General features: G+C 26.0%; 1 long non-coding RNA gene across 3 annotated transcripts; it reads right to left on the bottom strand.

The window, feature by feature from the left end:
• Positions 1-1032: 1032 nt before the first annotated feature.
• Positions 1033-16436, bottom strand: LOC145829801 (uncharacterized). Of its 3 annotated transcripts, none has more exons than XR_014369582.1 (4): positions 16280-16436; positions 12537-12865; positions 3621-3726; positions 1033-1349 (listed from the first exon to the last, which is right to left on the bottom strand). It is a non-coding gene; the product is annotated as an uncharacterized LOC145829801 (long non-coding RNA). The 3 variants fall into 3 exon arrangements; XR_014369583.1 differs by lacking the exon at positions 16280-16436 and adding an exon at positions 12922-12950; XR_014369581.1 differs by lacking the exon at positions 16280-16436 and having other exon boundaries at positions 12537-13055.
• Positions 16437-17111: the final 675 nt, after the last annotated feature.

Genomic DNA, 17111 nt, shown 5'->3' on the forward strand with positions numbered 1-17111 from the left:
TAGATATCAAACACCTTAGTGTGTAAGGCAAGTCAGTTTATGAAACTATTTTTTAAACAATGTTATTTGAAATATTATTCAACTTTTTTAGATACTTGATTAAATTCTAAGTTTTGTGGTAAATGAATGTATAACAATTCTTTCATGTTTGATTTCTAATTCAGACTATAGTATAACAGTTGTTAATTCAAACACTTTTTGCTAAAGATGAGGTGCATGACAATTTTCATTTAAGTTTGACACGCTCAACACCAGGTTTTAAATGGACATGACATAAAAAAAGTCCCTTTAAGCATTAAAAACTAACTAGAAGTTTATAACATAGTCAATAACAATGTGCCTAAATCTTTCATAAAGGATCAGTTTAGCATAGGCAAGTTGATTTTGAACGACATTTTAAAAAGTGAAGAAAATTTTAAAGCAGCAAAAGAGGAGCTGAGCTACTATCATTTATTTTGCATAATATACAGCAGTTTTGGTATTTTATGAAAAAGATGTTTTTTTTTGTTTTTTTCCGGAAAAATGCTAATCTGGACATGTTTACAGAAAATCTTGCACAAGATTTCCAGGTAAGTGAACAAGCACTGTACTAACCGTACTTATTCAGTGAACTGTTGTATAAATAACTTATTTTACTTATTGGGACAAATTAAATTATCTATCAAATCCTTTTCCACAATATACAGTTAGCAATATAACACTGATTTAATTGTATACGTAACAGTAAACTTTAAACAATTAGAAAAAATTAATTTAATTATATTCATATTTAATAATATAGATGTTAATAATTTTAAGAATGTTTATAAATTAAGTTACATATATATATAAACATATATAATTAATGAAAAAAATTCTTAACAACAGAGTTTTTTACGCTAAAAACTTAATTACAATTAGATTTTAATTGGATAAAAAATTTAAATGTTTTGAACCTATAACACTTTTAAGACAATCAAAAAAATAGTTTTAGACAAAAAAAATTGTTAGAAATTGTTAAAAAAGTAAAATAATTATTTCAAAAGACATCTTCAAAATTAGATTTTGGTAATAAATCAATACTATAAAATTTAAATGCAAAGGGCTATAGAAAATTTTTTGGTTTAATTAAGAAAAACTAATAACAAAAACTTTCATCAAGTTGATTTAAATTTTTGAAAAACTTTAAAGTAAAACACCAAAGCAGCTAATAAAACTATAAGGTAAAAAAAAATTCTACATTTAGTGATTTTGTTAGTTTAGTTTATGTTCTCAAATATGTCGTCAAAATAAGTTTAAAATTTCTATAGGAGTATACAAATCGTTTCATCATTCAATTATCTCGAAAATCGTAGAGTTGATATAGGAACCTGTTAACAAAAAAAAAATATTTGATGTAGTCAAACTAAAAGCTTAATTGCAAAACGTTAAAAATCAAAACTTTATAGTAGACAGACTAACTTCAAAAGCTTGTAAAATTCAAGAGCAGAAGGTAGATTTCATAATTTTATATCAAAAAACTGTAAACGTTTAGGTCAGGGTTTCCAAAACTTTTTTCAAATGGCCCCATTTAAAGAAATTAAAAAACTGCAACTCAAGAATATCTAGTGTAAGTTTAAAAACTACCTAAGACCTTTTTATTTTTTGCTTTTCATTTGCAACTAAAGAATATCTAGTGTAAAATATTCATTAGCAAGCTAAAAAGTAAAAACCTTATGACTGTCCAAAATTTTAAAAACGCCCACTTTTCTGGTTATTTCCCCGGCGGTATTGCCCTTTTTGGGAAACCCTGGTTTAGATTAATTTTAGGCAGTTTAAATTTTATTTTTAGCAATTTTACTTTTCACACATTAACTATTTTTACTTATCTTACTACAAGTTTTATTGATAAGTACCAGCAAAAAAAAATTAAGCTTTAAAATAAGTTGATGAAACATTTTTAAGTTGTAAAGTATACTACAATTTCATTTAATTAATTAATGTACTGAATATAAAATATTGAAATAGTTTTTTTACAATTTTTGTAAGCCGAAAAAGTAATTTAATATAAAATTATTACCTAAGTTAACTTACCCAATTAATGAAGAATAACAAACATATACCTATTTTATTAAAAATTAAACATTTTCAACTAAATTATTTACTTACAACAAGCTTTAATAAAAAATATGTCTTTTAAATTACAACATTAATTTTGTATTTATAACCACAAACAATTTATAAAAGATTAACTGCAAGCTTATCATTTTAGAAGCACTTCAGTTCTTGAATACCAAGAGACAGAATAGGGTGAATTAAATCAAAAAGAAATTATTAAAAACTTTTCTCAAATACTTGAAAGTGAATGGTAGGTTATTTAAAGTAAAAAATATACTTTAAAAAAAGAATTAGTATATACTATTAAAGGATTAGTTTAAATTTGATAAACTCAAACAATTGATTGTCAATGTCCAGAACAAGTAAAAATTATCTTCAACACAATAACAAAACACACTATACTGTTAAATCACCTTTTATTTGCTAAGATCTATAACATTAATGTCAAATATTACAGTTGTTATTATAGTTACGAGATACTACTAAAAATTAAAAATAAGAATTATTACAGAACACACTTTTATACAATTTAATTTTATTTGTAATTTTTTTTTAATTAAATCTTAGTTTTAAAATAACAAAAGTTTGAGATATAAGGGAGCAAAATTTTTAGTTCAGAGATAACTTGAAATTTATCTACATTTAGACCTTTAAAAATATCTATAAAAGCTAGAAGACAATAAAAACATCAACTTGAAGTAATTTAAGACAAATATTTTGTTCCTTATCAGAAAAGAGTCTATTAAAGAAATACTTTTCATAGCTATTCATATTTATGGTAGTGTAAATATTTAGATTTAAAACTTAATCAGTTTCATAGTCAAACACAAAATAACTCATCACTTTAAGTGGTATGAATTATCAATATTTACGTTGAACACTGTCAAAAAATAAACAATAAATCTATATAAAAATTTGAAAAAATTATTTTTTTTTCATGCATACTTTTATTTTTTTTTTTAATTTATACTCTAAAGAATTGATTTTAAAGTAAAACATTGTATATCGAATAAAAAGCATAAATTGATTCATTTTTAAACTAATATAGAAGTAATTAAACACAATTTCATTAATAATTAATATTTATTGTTGAAACTCAAGACGGTGTCAAATTAAAGTCTTACACTTGGCAAATTTAAAAAAGTAAATTTTGATACAAAACATTTTAACAACCAAGATTTCAGTTAAAACATTTTATGTTGATTAAAAAACATATAGCTAATAAGCAGAAATTAAAACTGAAAAGCAGCGTATATACAACAAATGATTAAATACTTTTTAAATGTTTTTGTGTACTTCAAATAATTTATTATAGAATATTTAAAAACTTGTTGGTATGTACTAGAAACTCATTTATTTTTCAAGTATTCAGCCTTTTTAATACTTTTTCAAACCTCAAGACATTGTAGAAACAAATTACTCTCATTTTTAAGACAACAAAAAAATTTAAAAAACTACTAGAAATATATATTTTTTTAATAATTTTCAGTAGAATAAATGTGCACAGTAAAATACTAATTAATAAAGTTTTAAAATTTGCAAACCTGATGTTTACCAGCAATGACATTGGTGTTGGGTTTCTCCTTTTTTCTGGTTATTCAGGAGCATTTCTTCCATTACAATAACCAGGATCAGAGTGTCTGGTACATGCTAAAAACATAAGTATAATGTTAGATAGTTAGAATTATAAAGCTAATATTATTTCAAACAAGACTTATACAGTTAAAATTAATCATGATGTTAGAATAACTTTAGGCGATACTTACGTTCACTTGTAATTCTGTTAAGATGAATATAAAAAAAATATAGTTATACCCAAATTAAGAGACAATTAACAAAGAAATTCAAGAAGAACTCTTCCCTTCTCCGGTAATTATTTTTGATTTATTTGCATACTTAAAATTTTTGTAATTATAAACAACTGTTTGTTTTGGCAATGAAAAACTAGGTCAAAAATAAAAAGTATATAGACTGTCATACTGCTAGAAATATTAAAAAAAAACACTTTACTTTTGTAAAAACTTAACAAACTATTCCAAAACATAGGATACCTTTAATATTTTCAACTATTTCTAATAAAATTTAGTAGTTGAATTAAGTAGCGACGCCTGGTATTCTTTTTAAGGGGACTTTTTAACAAGTATGTTAAAAACCCAACAATTTATATTTTTTAAACTAATTTATTGAAATAAAAATACTACAACTACAAAACAACGCTTGTAAAAATAATTTTAAGTGAAAAATTGTTTAATTTATATTATAATAACAAGTAATTAGATTTTTTAGGCAGATCATCTGCTACAATGCTCAGCTCCACACAAAACTCCTAGTCTTCAACCTAACTTTTTAAAAAAGTATGTTTTTTATTTACTGATTATGCAAACTACATTACAAGTTTGACAATACAAGTTGACAAAAGTTTAAATTAATAGACAGACAGCTAGCAAGCAGTAGTTGACTTTTGTTGTGAATTGGAAATCAAACTAAGGGCTATACATTTTAAAATAACGATTTTTTCTTTCTTTTAAAGCTGGTTTTGTTTTTTTTTTCACTTCAAGTGTTTAAAAAGTTGGGTAAGTTTAAATGCAACCATTTTTGTTGACAGAATTTAAAAAAATAGTATATTTCACTTATATTCAATTAATTAAAACTCTATTTTAACCTTACTTTCTTAAAACAAAAAAAATCAACTTACTTTTGAGAAATAACCAGTATTGTAAAAAAAAACGTTACAACCTTCCCCTTTGTCTACAAAATGTGCACTAATTGTTAAGGGCATAGGGGAATTAATAATTTTTCACAACTTGATCTTATTTTATAGAGTTTAACTAAGGTACAAAATGCTTTTTACTGATTTAAAAAATCTAAAATAGTTTTTGAGATATAGCTGGTCAAAGTAGACGGCAACAATAGGTTTCTTATGGGAAACACAAACTAAAACGGCAATAAAAAAGACTATTTCAAAAAAAAATTTATTTTCTTACATTTTTTGAGATAAATACCTCAAACGTTCAGGAAATGTTCCTTGCAATATATAAAATTTCTGTCTGAAAATATTAAAAAAAAATAATTAACAGAAAAAAAGTGTTTTTTTGTCATAAAATTTTATTTAAAAACTTTTCTTAATTCTGTTCCGACTAGTGATGCACCGGACTCACTATCCGGGTCCGGCCGGATATTGCCATTTTTGTCTGATATCCGGATCCGGCCGGATTCTAATTTGAAAAAAAAGTCCGGATCCGGTTCCGGCCGGATTCTAATTTGAAAAAAAAGTCCGGGTCCGGTTCCGGCCGGATTCTAATTTGAAAAAAAAGTCCGGATCCGGTTCCGGCCGGATTCTAATTTGAAAAAAAAGTCCGGATCCGGGTCCGGCCGGATCTCTGTTAGGGTCCGGCCGGACCCGGATCTAGTTAGTAAAAAAGAGCATACTAAAAAGTATTTTTTTCAAAACCAAACCCTGTGTAAATTAATAAGAGTCATTTTCGTCAGTTAAAATTAAACACCTACCGTGATTGGCTCATTTTGTACACGTGACTAATTTACATTTGTTTACATTTAAACTATGAAATAAACATTTCATGAAAAGCAACTAATTACATATGTTGTAAAATTGAAAACTTTGGAATGAATACTTGCATTATTATTGTTTAAAGTTGAGCTCAGAGAATATTTAGAGTTAATACAGTTGAATGTACGAGCCAATGAGAATCATATGACGAAATGTTTCAAAATAAATACTGATGCAACAAAACATCAGAACATGACAGGCAATTTATATGTAAGCAGTTAGTTAGTTTGGTGTGTAGCTTGAAGCAACAAAATATCTTGAAAATTTTTGTGAATGCTTATTGTAAGTAAAGTTTTGTTTTAAAAGTGAATATTTCAACAGGTGTTTAATTGTTTAAATATTTAAGCCAGGTTTATAGTTTAATAGTTTATTAAAAATTTTACAGTTTCTTGTTTACTAAAAGTTTTATTTAATTTTTAGTTTTTTGTTTTAAGTCTTTTGATATAGATTTAAATAGCTTCTAGTTTTTAAAGTGTTACCAAAGTAATTAATAATTTTGTATATGCTACTATTTCTTGTTGTGTTTTATATAAAAGATTAATCACTCAAAACTGTCGTGTCTGATTATAGAAAGTAGTCTCAGTTAGAATTTAGTATTTGTTAAATATTAATTAAATAAGGTAGGATTTAATTATGATGGGTAGTACCAATAAGTTAAGTATACCAGAATCAGTCCACAACTTTACTACCAAATTGTCAACCTTTGCTAGCTGTTCTACTGATTATTAGATTAAAGTAATTTTTTCAGTTTTTAAAAACCTCATTCTGACTCAGGCTTGTTTATACTCACTTTAGCTAGTTTTATTGATTTAAACAGTGGCAACCCTGCTAGTTTGAAAATTTTTGGGAATTTTAGAAAATCTTGGACTGCCTCAGGCTAGTTTAGTATTTTATAAAAACTCAGGCTAGTTTTCTTTTAGATTTTGAATGAGTTTGAGCTGATCCAGTTTTCAATATTTTATAATTTTCTAGTGTATTTTGTTCAAGAACTTGATTTCAGATTTTTAATTGTAAATAACACCTAAATTTGTAAACCTTGTGGCTAGCTATTATACTTATTATTAGATTAAAGTTCTTTTTTTTCAGTTTTTAAAAACCTCATTCTGACTCAGGCTAGTTTATTCTAGTGATGTGCCGGACTCACTATCCGGGTCCGGCCGGATATTGCAATTTTTGTCTGATATCCGGATCCGGCCGGATTCTAATTTGAAAAAAAAGTTTGGATCCGGTTCCGGCCGGATTCTAATTTGAAAAAAAAGTCCGGATCCGGTTCCGGCCGGATTATAATTTGAAAAAAAAGTCCGGATCCGGGTCCGGTACATCACTAGTTCCGACAGACTTTTTTAAATATTGCAAGAAACATATCTTCAAAGTTTGAGGTAGTTATTTCAAAAATCGAAGGAGAGATAAATTTTAGTCATTTCTAGTTATTCGTTTATTAGTTTGCACCTCACTTAAGGAACTTATTGTAGTCTATGACTTAGAACAGCTATATATCAAAAATTATCTAGATTTTTTTAAATCTGTAAAAACAACTTGTAGCTTTATTAAAACTCAATAAAATAAGACTAAATTGTGAAAAACATGGTTACCCCCTATGCACTTAATAACGTAATTAAAATATTTTTTGTAAATGACTATCCTTTTTATATTCTTGGGAATTTTAATCTGCCAAAAACAAATTGGACAATTCCTTGCACAGACTACAATGAATCCCATGAGTGCTTCCTTAATTTTTGCAAGATTAAGATATTTTTAACTAAGGTAATCAAAAGTCCAACTCATGGTAACCTAGTTAATCTCTTAATTTGAAAAAAAATTGATCAAGATCAGGTTTCCAAAAGTGGGCCAAGTGACCCCTTTGGGTGCTAAGACAGATACTCAGCGGGTCAGGAGCAGCAAAGGGACAAAGGGGAGGGGGGCCATGTGTAGTTAAGGAGCCACATGATGCCATGAAATTATAACTTTAAACTTACACTAAATATTCTGGAGTTTTTGATGAAGAGCAAAGAAAAAAAAGGTCATATATGTTTAAAAAAGGATCTTAGGTGCTTTTAATGGTAGTTTTTTGAGTAATCTTGTTGAAAAGGGTCATATTTTTTTTAATTTCTTTAAAGGGACTATTGAAAAGAATTGGAAAACCCAGGTCTAGATAGAATCATACCTCATTCAATAACTTGCCACTAAAAAATATGTGTGACCATAACTTAAAATCTTTTAAATTAAAATTGAAATTAAAAAACTACTAAATGCTAAAAAGAATTTATATGATTTAAAATAACGAGCGTGAACTTAGCTTGGCAGTGTTTTTTAGGAATTTTATAAAAATGTCTAAACTTTAGACTTAATTATTTTCCCTAACTTAATAGCTAATTAAAAACTTATTTTTTTCTAGACAACAGTCCTTTTTGTAAATCTTAAATAAATCCATTGATTGGGGTTTGACTTTTTGAATGGGGCCTCTTTAAAAATTTTCAACTTTTTTTTTGTTTATACAATCTTTTCTCTGAAAATATTATTTTTTATCAATTTTTTTTTTAAATACTTAAAAAAATGAGTTTAAAGATGTTGTTAGTTTTTTTTTTCAATCTTATTTTTTAGACCACAAGCCTAAATAAATTTTTCAGAAAAATTCCAATTTTGCGCAATTTTTGTTTTTCACATATACAGCTTTTTGTGCAAAATTAAAATATTTTTTTGATAATTTTTATTTTTAACAGATTTCTATAGTTAAGTTTTGTGATGTTGTTATATTTTTTCCCAGTTTAAATTATACAACCCATACAAGTTTTACCTAAATTCTTAGCCACGTTATTTGAGGGATTTCTTGCTCAAGTTCTAAGAGTTTAGGTAACACTTGTTTGTGGCATATACTTTAAAAACAATAATTAACTGGGAAAAAATATCACAACATCACAAAACTTAACTATAGAAGTCTGTTAAAAATAAAAATTACCAATTTATTTTTTTTTGCATAAAAAGCTGTATATCTGAAAAACGAAATTGGGCAAAATTGGAATTTTTTTGAAACATTTATTTAGGCTTATGGTCTAAAAAAATGAAAATTGAAAAACTAACAACATCTTTAAACTCATTTTATTAAGTATGTTTAAAAAAATATATATAATTTAATATTTTCGGTGAAAGCTAGAACAAATAAAAAAGTTAGAAAAAAATTTAAAATTTTTAAAGGGACCCCACTCAAAAAGTCAAGCCTCAATCCAATAGTTTTTTTAATTAAAGACAAAGAGCCGTTCTCTAGAATAAAAAGAATATTTAATTGGCTATTACAATAAGGAAAATAATTGTGTTTTAAGTTTGGACACTTTCATAAAATTCCTAAAATACACTGTCAAGCTAAATTCACGCTCGTTTTCAAAAAAGCAGATTTGAAAACATCAATTACATGTCAAAAAAAACTGGACCTCCTTATTTAACAAGTTAAAAAAAACTCCAATATTTTTATGATCAATTCATTTAGCTTAATTCAATTCTCAATTAAACGTTTTATACTACCTTATTCTAAATTAACAAACGTAAAAAATATCCATCCCACATAAAAAAATATTAAAAGAAAAACTTATTCTGTACAAAAAAAGGAGACAAAATAAATCATTTTCTAAAGTCAAAAGAATATCAATAAGCTGTTAAGAAAAAATTTTTTGATTCTGAAGAAAAATTCTGCAAAAACCCAAATTTAAAAAAGGTTTATTTTATAGCTACGTAAAATCTAAACTTAAATAAAATACTGCAATACCCCTCTTATATGAAAATGATAAATATAAAACAGTAACCTCAGATTTTAGAACAGCCATAATTATTCAACAGAAGTTTTCAACAAGTATTTAAAAAAGATAATAACCACCAAAGTTTTAAATCAGCTCAAAAAATTAAAGTAAATTAAAAAACTTTTTTATATTTTATGAAGAGTTAAAAATTTAATTAACCATATGCAATTCAATCAATAACTGTTCCACTTTCATTAAGGGCATAGGAAGAGATCCACCTTGATTTTTACAAGTTGGTCTTATTTTATAGAGTTTTATCTGAGCTATCAGACATTTTTAACCGTTTGAAAAAATTCAAAAAAAAAATTGAGATATGAGCAATCAAAGTTGGTGACCTCAATAGATTCCTTATGAAAAGCGCAAACTAAAATTGCAAAAAAAGACCATTTCACTTAAAATCTATCTCCTCCTTCATTTTTCAACCAATATTCCTCAAATTTTTACAGAAAGTGTATTATTAAATTTTAAAAAGATTGAATGCAGGATCTTTTATAATTTTGAAAAATGAAATTTTTATTAAAAATATATTACCTTTTTTTTGTTTTTTTGTTATCTAAATTTTTTATTTTTCAATATTTTTAAAATTCCAACATTCAAAGTCTTTTAAACTATAAAAGGAACATTTCCTGAAAGTTTGAGGTCTCTATCTCAAAAAATGAAGGAGAAGATAGATTTTTAGTGATTATTTAAATTTTCAAGAAAATTGACCCTGAAAAATTTGCGGTCCATACTTTATTTGGTATTGGAAAATTTTTATAAAAATATGATAAAAAATATAAATTTATAACAATATTTCAAAAGTTAAAAAAGATTTTTTTAATTCTATAAAAACTGGCTTGTAGGTTGTACTTCAAGCTTTCATATAAGATCATATGTTATTTTTAGTGAAAAAAAATGTTTGACCCCCCCTATGCCCTTAATATTCAATAGCTCTAGAGAAACAGCTTAAGTACCAAAACAATGGAAAACATTTTTTGTCATTTCAGTGCATAAGAAAGGTTACTAAAACAATGCGTTAAACTTTAGGCCAATATCTTTAACTAGTGGCTTTTATGGAGTTATATTATATCTATTGAAATTCTTAATAATTATGTTAACTATAATTTACTATGTAATAAATAATTTGGTTTTGTCCCTAACTTCTCGTATTCATCTGTTAACATTGTTACATTTATTGGTAGTTCCTTATCTCGAAAACTAATATATTAAAGTAATTTACACTAGTATTGAAAAAGCTTTCCATTCAGTATCACACAAACGATTATTGAAACTTAGAGTAAGTATGGACTACATGAATCACAAAGAGTAATCATTAATGATACGCTACCAAACTCTTTTATGATAAACAATGGAGTACCACAAGGTGGTGTATTTGGTCCCTTTTTATTTTTGATTAATGTAAACCATATTAATTGAAACATTTACATTCAAAATGTTATGATTTTATTTGCAAATGATGCAAAAACTTTTAGTGAGCAAAATATTTTCTTTACAATTTACTCTTAATAATATCTACAAATGGCTAATGAAAACTTTCACATTTCAATACTTAATAATTTTAAGGTTATAAAAACCAAATGCTTATTTAGAAAAAAATTTACAACTTAATAATACACTTAATAAAGAAGACTTTGTTTTTAAGATGATTCTACGCATAAGAAAAAAAAGACTAATATTTGGAAATATTTAAGCATTTGAGCTAACAAAAATTACATTTTGTCAATTTTTTTTAAATGATCAAGCCAGACAACAACCCTGACTTTACGTAGTAAATCAGCTCTAGATCTAAAGTAAAATCTTAGGATATCTGTATTTTATTAAATTACTATTAAAGGATATCTAGGACATTTATGAACCCTTGATTTTCTCAATATGGCCTTAATACAAGAGGTCAGCAGGCTTTTGGTGGTTGCAAGCAAAATTTTGAAAATTAAAATTTTTAGGGGCTTCAGTTAGTAATAAAGTGAATTTTTTTTGAAAACCATAGAATATCTAGAGTAAATTTCATAAATTTCTTTTTCAGAAGCCAGACTTTTATGCTCACAGGCCACATATATATCACTTGCAAGCCATTTTTTTCTTTGGAATGTAGTTTTTTAATCCCTCTCTTAATAGTTATGTTTCTATTCTTCAAAACCAGTATTTATTTATTTTTACAACCATCAACAAAGTTAAGAACTTTTGCACCAACAATTAAAATAAAGAACACCACACAACCAACAACATCCAAGATAACCTACGCCCAGTTTTGTCCTTATTAGGACTCATCAGGCAGGCATAGTTGCTATAAACTGTTGTTTTTTGTTGAAACAGTTGTTTTTTGCAACTATGCCTGCATGATAAGTCCTAATAACAAGGTGGCCACTGGTTTTTGTGGTTTTCTCAGGTTTGGTGGCCACCCTGTTATACGGAACCAGTTGTAGGTTTTCTTGGATGCTGTTTGGTAGTACAGTAGCTTGAATACTTCCTTAAATTATGACAATTGATTATTAAACAGCACAAACTTAAACAGTTGTTGTATTCCTTTGAGTATTTTTTCTTAATTTTCACGTTCTTGTAGAGCAGGAGTTGGCATGTTAAAAAAGGAACAATTTTAGTGTACTTAAAACAGGGTTGTACTTTTTAATTCAAAAAAGAACTATACAGAGTTTTTTTAAATCCTTACAAAAAAATCAATTTTGTTTCTTAGAAAAAAGAAAAGTAATTTGTGTCATAGTTTATGAAGCAATTTAGTTACCACACAACAGTTACTAAAATAAGCATTTCAAATTTAAGAAACTCAAGTTGTTAAACATAATTTGTTACATAAAATAACAAATAGTAAAATACAATCAAGTAAATCTCTCCTAAATTTTTTTATGAAAAAACAAACTTAACCTAAGTCAGCATGAATTTAAAAAATGAAAAAAAAAATAATATCTTTAGCAACCCTGACAATTAAAAATTTCAAATTTCAAAAAATCCTGACTATCATGAGTTTGTAGTAAGCTCTGGAAATTGGTAATTTTAGTAGTTGTCCAACACAAATCATAAATATCAACCAAGACTTTAATTTAATAACAATGTAATATCAAAATATTGCAAAACTTTAACATTCAACTCACCATGTTCTCTGATGCTTCACTCTATTCGAGTGTAACGAAGGAGGCTTAGACTCTGGGACATACAAAGAAACTGCTCCGTTGGGGAAAGAATTTGCTGGTTCCAAGGGTTATTTGAGCGGCCTTTTTCCGACTTCAGTGTGATTTGAAGTTTTGTCTGTGGATTCAGCGCTGTAAGAATCTAATTCTACAGAGGAGACTTTTGAAGTCAGGTTTAGCTTTTGCTTCTCCTCTTATGATTTTCTTACTGTTGAGTGTTTTAGTTGACTGCTGACTGTTGTGTTTATCATCATCTGAACATTGTTCTGCGCTCAATTCTGGCTGATTGCAGGCTAAGATAAGAAGTTTGTTACAAACATTTTCTTAATAGCTAGGTTTTTTTACTTACTTTAAGTTTGTTATAGAAAGGTTTTTTACCTGTACTTCATCTGTAACAGTAACTATTTAAAAACAATAATTTACATCAAACCAATCCTTACTATAATAGTTTTTATTTTAAGGTTTATGTCGGAAAAGTTTTTGTTTTTATTTTCATTTCATTTAACTTTACTTTTACATACAAACATATTTTTATATTTTACTAAGTTCTTCTTTTTACATATAAATTACACAGTTTTTTATTACTACGTCATAACATAACTTTCTACTATTTTTAACTTAGTTGAAAAAATGTGTTTGAGTTCCATTATTTTATAGAAAGTGAATTTAATAAGGGTTTTAAACTTATATGTAGTGCAGTAAAAATTTGTATATTTTTTAAAACAATAACTTTTTATTATTGATGCCATAGAGAATCACAAACAAAAAATTGAATAAGTCCTTGACTGATTTAAGCATTATATTCAGTATATAAATTTTGTTTATATAAAAATTTTTGATTTAGAATATAAAATGTGTCAAGTCAGCTAGGTAGAAAGATATTACTGATGAAATGTCATTTCAATTCCATGTTGATATATATGAAGTACATTTTAAATCACTTTCCATTATTAAAAATTATGACTTTGAGAGCACCTGTCAAAAATTAAAAGATCTAGATTTAAATATCATAGAAACCACATATAAATCTATTAAAATTAGTGTAATTTTATTCTTTAAAGTTAAGAATTTTCATTTAATTAAACAATAAATGTTTACCTGTATTTTTTTTTACGCTTTAAGTATTTAATTGTTTTTAAATTACTATTAGTTAAAGTTTATTAAGTATTGTACATCTAAATAAATTAAAACTTATTTTGTTTGTTTGTGTAAATGTTTTAATTCTCTAATTTTAAAGCTTTTTATCAAATATTTTTTATTTTTAAATTCATAGCAGTTAATTGTTATTGTATTTACTTATATAAAATTCTCTCAATAATCATAACTTCTAACAGGAAAGTGATTTAAAATGTATTTTATGTATATATCAACGTGCAATTGAAATGACATTAAATCAGAAATATCTTTTTGCCTAGCTGACTTGACACATTTTATATTCTTAATCAAAAAACTACATGTAAAAAAGCAGAAGAATTTGCTTTTTAAATTATAAATTATGTACAATTTTACAGACAAAGTTTGCATATTTAGTGTAATAATGACTTTATAATACAACAAAAGCAGTTAAAATGTCATTAATATATGCCTATAATTATAAGCTTTCATTTAAGATACCAATTATAAGTCTAGGACATGTATAAGTAATTTTATTACTGTTTAAGTCAAAAAATCAAAAAATATGTGATTTTTGGGGTTGAAATCAGTTTTTTGGGCAGCAACTTTTTTTTTTTGCAAAATTATATATTTTTTTAATTCTTTTTAACTAAGCAACAACACATTCCAACCATATGTACTTATTTGAATTTTACAGTATGACCAAAAAAATGTGCTGTACTCCCTACCCCTACATTTTATAGACAAATTTTGCACATTTAGGGTGATTATGATTTCATAATACATCAAAAGCATTAAATTAAAGTTGGTGTATTCAACAAGTCCCTTGTTCAATGTACTAAAAAAGTAAAATTACAGTGTTTCATTTTTTTCAAATTTTTAACCCATTTTCTTGAATATTTTATAACAAGTTTATTAAATAGGCTTGCTAAAATATGTATATTTTTAAACTACTTACATTTTTTTCTATTTATTAAGGTGAGTTTTATTTAAATAATATGAATAAAATGGAAACAAGACACTTACAAGTTTTTAAAGAAGAACTTCAAACAATAAAGGATGCTTTAATGGTTAAGATGAAGAAAATTCTGAAGGAGGAATTTGTAGCTGAAATAAAAAAAGAATTTGCAGTTGAAATAAAAAAGGAATTTGCAGATTAAGATAGTACAATTCAATTTATGAACGCAAAATTTGAAACTGTTGTGATCCAAAATAAAGAACTAACTGATGAAGTTAGCAAGTTGGTTAATGAAAATAAAGTGATAAAAATCCAGTTAAAAGGTATGAAAGAGGATAATAATATTTTGAGTTCACAGGTAGATTTCTTGGAAAGGAATATTAAAAGGAAGAATGTTGAAATTATTGGAGTACCCTTCACAAAAAATGAGAAGGTAATTGATTTAGCTGTTAAAGTAATGACTAAAGTTGACTCTCAGCTAAGGAAATATTAAGGCAATATTAAATATGCAAGAAGACTGATGAAAAAAAGTAATTGTGCTACAAAATATTGTCCTATCTTAGTAAGATTTAAAAACATTGGTCAAAGAAACTACGTATTCAAAAATAAAAAATATCTTGCTTAAGCTAAACTTGAAAAGGTCATCAATAGTGCTAAAAAAGTTTTTATTAATGAAAATCTTACTCCCCAAAACAAAAAATGTTCTATCATACCAACTGTTTTAGGAAACAATAAAACTGGAGATATGTTTGGACATCAAATGGAATAGTTTTTCTAAACTAAAAACTGAAAGCTCTGATGCAGTCTCAATTAGAGCATTGTAGATTTAGAAAAATTAGTTTGGTAATGTAGAACTATCTGTTTTTATTTATAAAGAACAGTAATTATAACAGGGTTGCCACTCGTTTTTTTTTAATTTTTTCAAGGTTTTCCAAATTTTTTCCAGGTTTTTAAAAGTACACATTTTTGGGTCTATTTTTAGTTTAAAGTAAATTTCTATATTAGAAATAGTGTTAAATAGTATAAAAACATTGAAAAGATACTGTAAAATTACTTTAAATGTATTTAAAAAAAAAAATTTTTTTGATAATGACAAAAAAATCTTATTAATATGATAGATTTTTTGTGTCAAATCAAAATTTTACTACTGCAACTGTTAAAATTATTAAAAATTCCAGGTTTTTTGATCAATATTCCAGGTTTTTCCAGGTTATTTTTGCCTAAATTGTCTAATTCCAGGTTTTTCAAGGTTTTTCCAGGTTTCCAGGTAAAGTGGCAACCCTGTTATAATGTCAAATAATAATAACAATGTATATATATATGTTTAGTTTGTAAAAAAATATGTTAATAGTGATTGTATTTGTTGTAATATATGTGACCAATGGTCTCATTTCAGATGTAGCAACCTATCAAAATCTCAGTTTTTTGTTAAGCAATCTAATGAACCCTATTTTTGTTATAGTTGTTTAATACAGGTAATACCTTTTAGTTTAGTAAATAAAAAAGAGTTTAATGATCTTTATGTTTGTTATAATAATAATAATAATAAATTAAAATATCCATGTCAAGTATGCAATAATGCAAGCAAATATCTCAAAACTGTATTCAGTGTAACTTATGTAACATATGAACTCACTTTAAATGTTCAGCCTTAACATCAAACCAATTTGAAAACCATGACTAAATGAGAATGATACTTTTTGTAAACTTTGTTATAATGCCATGTTTCCCTTTAACTAAATAAATAATACAGAATTAATGCTGTTAAATTATAATCTTGTTTTTAAAAATAATATTACAGATACCTGCACTGAACCACATTCTGCTTATGCCCAGTACACCTCTGCAGATAAATTAGATACCAAAAAAATTGATAATGACTTTAGTTTTTTACACTTAAACATAAGAAGCTTATCCAAAAACATATCTCTACTAGAAGAATTAATGTTATCTTATAAAATTTCACCATTCATAATAGGGGTCTGTGAGACAAAGTTAAATAGAAATGTTGATCTGGACTCTATACTATTAAAAAAATACACATTCCACTGCACAAATTCCTTATCAAAAGCAGGAGAAATTGGTATATATGTTAGTGACTCTGTAACATATAAACTAAGAACAGATCTTATTTTCACTAGTGAAAATTATGAATTTGTCTGGTTAGAGATATTAATAGGAAAAAATAATGAAAATGTTTTAGTTGGATTAATCTATCGCCATCCAGGAAATTCAATAAGTGGCTTTACTAAATAGTTCTCAGATTTTTTACTAATGAACTATATACTTCAAAATAAGGAAATTTGCATATTTGGTGACATTAACATAAATTTACTTAAGAAAGGTAAAGAAACATCAATTAGAAACTATTTTAATGAAATTGTTAGTTTTGGCCTTACAAACTTTATTAATGTCCCAACTAGAGTTACCCATCAAGGAGGAACACTAATCGATCACTTTTATTATAC

The sequence above is a fragment of the Thalia democratica genome, chromosome 2 (genome assembly GCF_965202585.1).
Source record: "Thalia democratica chromosome 2, ktThaDemo2.hap1.1, whole genome shotgun sequence".
NCBI classification, from domain to species: Eukaryota; Metazoa; Chordata; class Thaliacea; order Salpida; family Salpidae; genus Thalia; species Thalia democratica.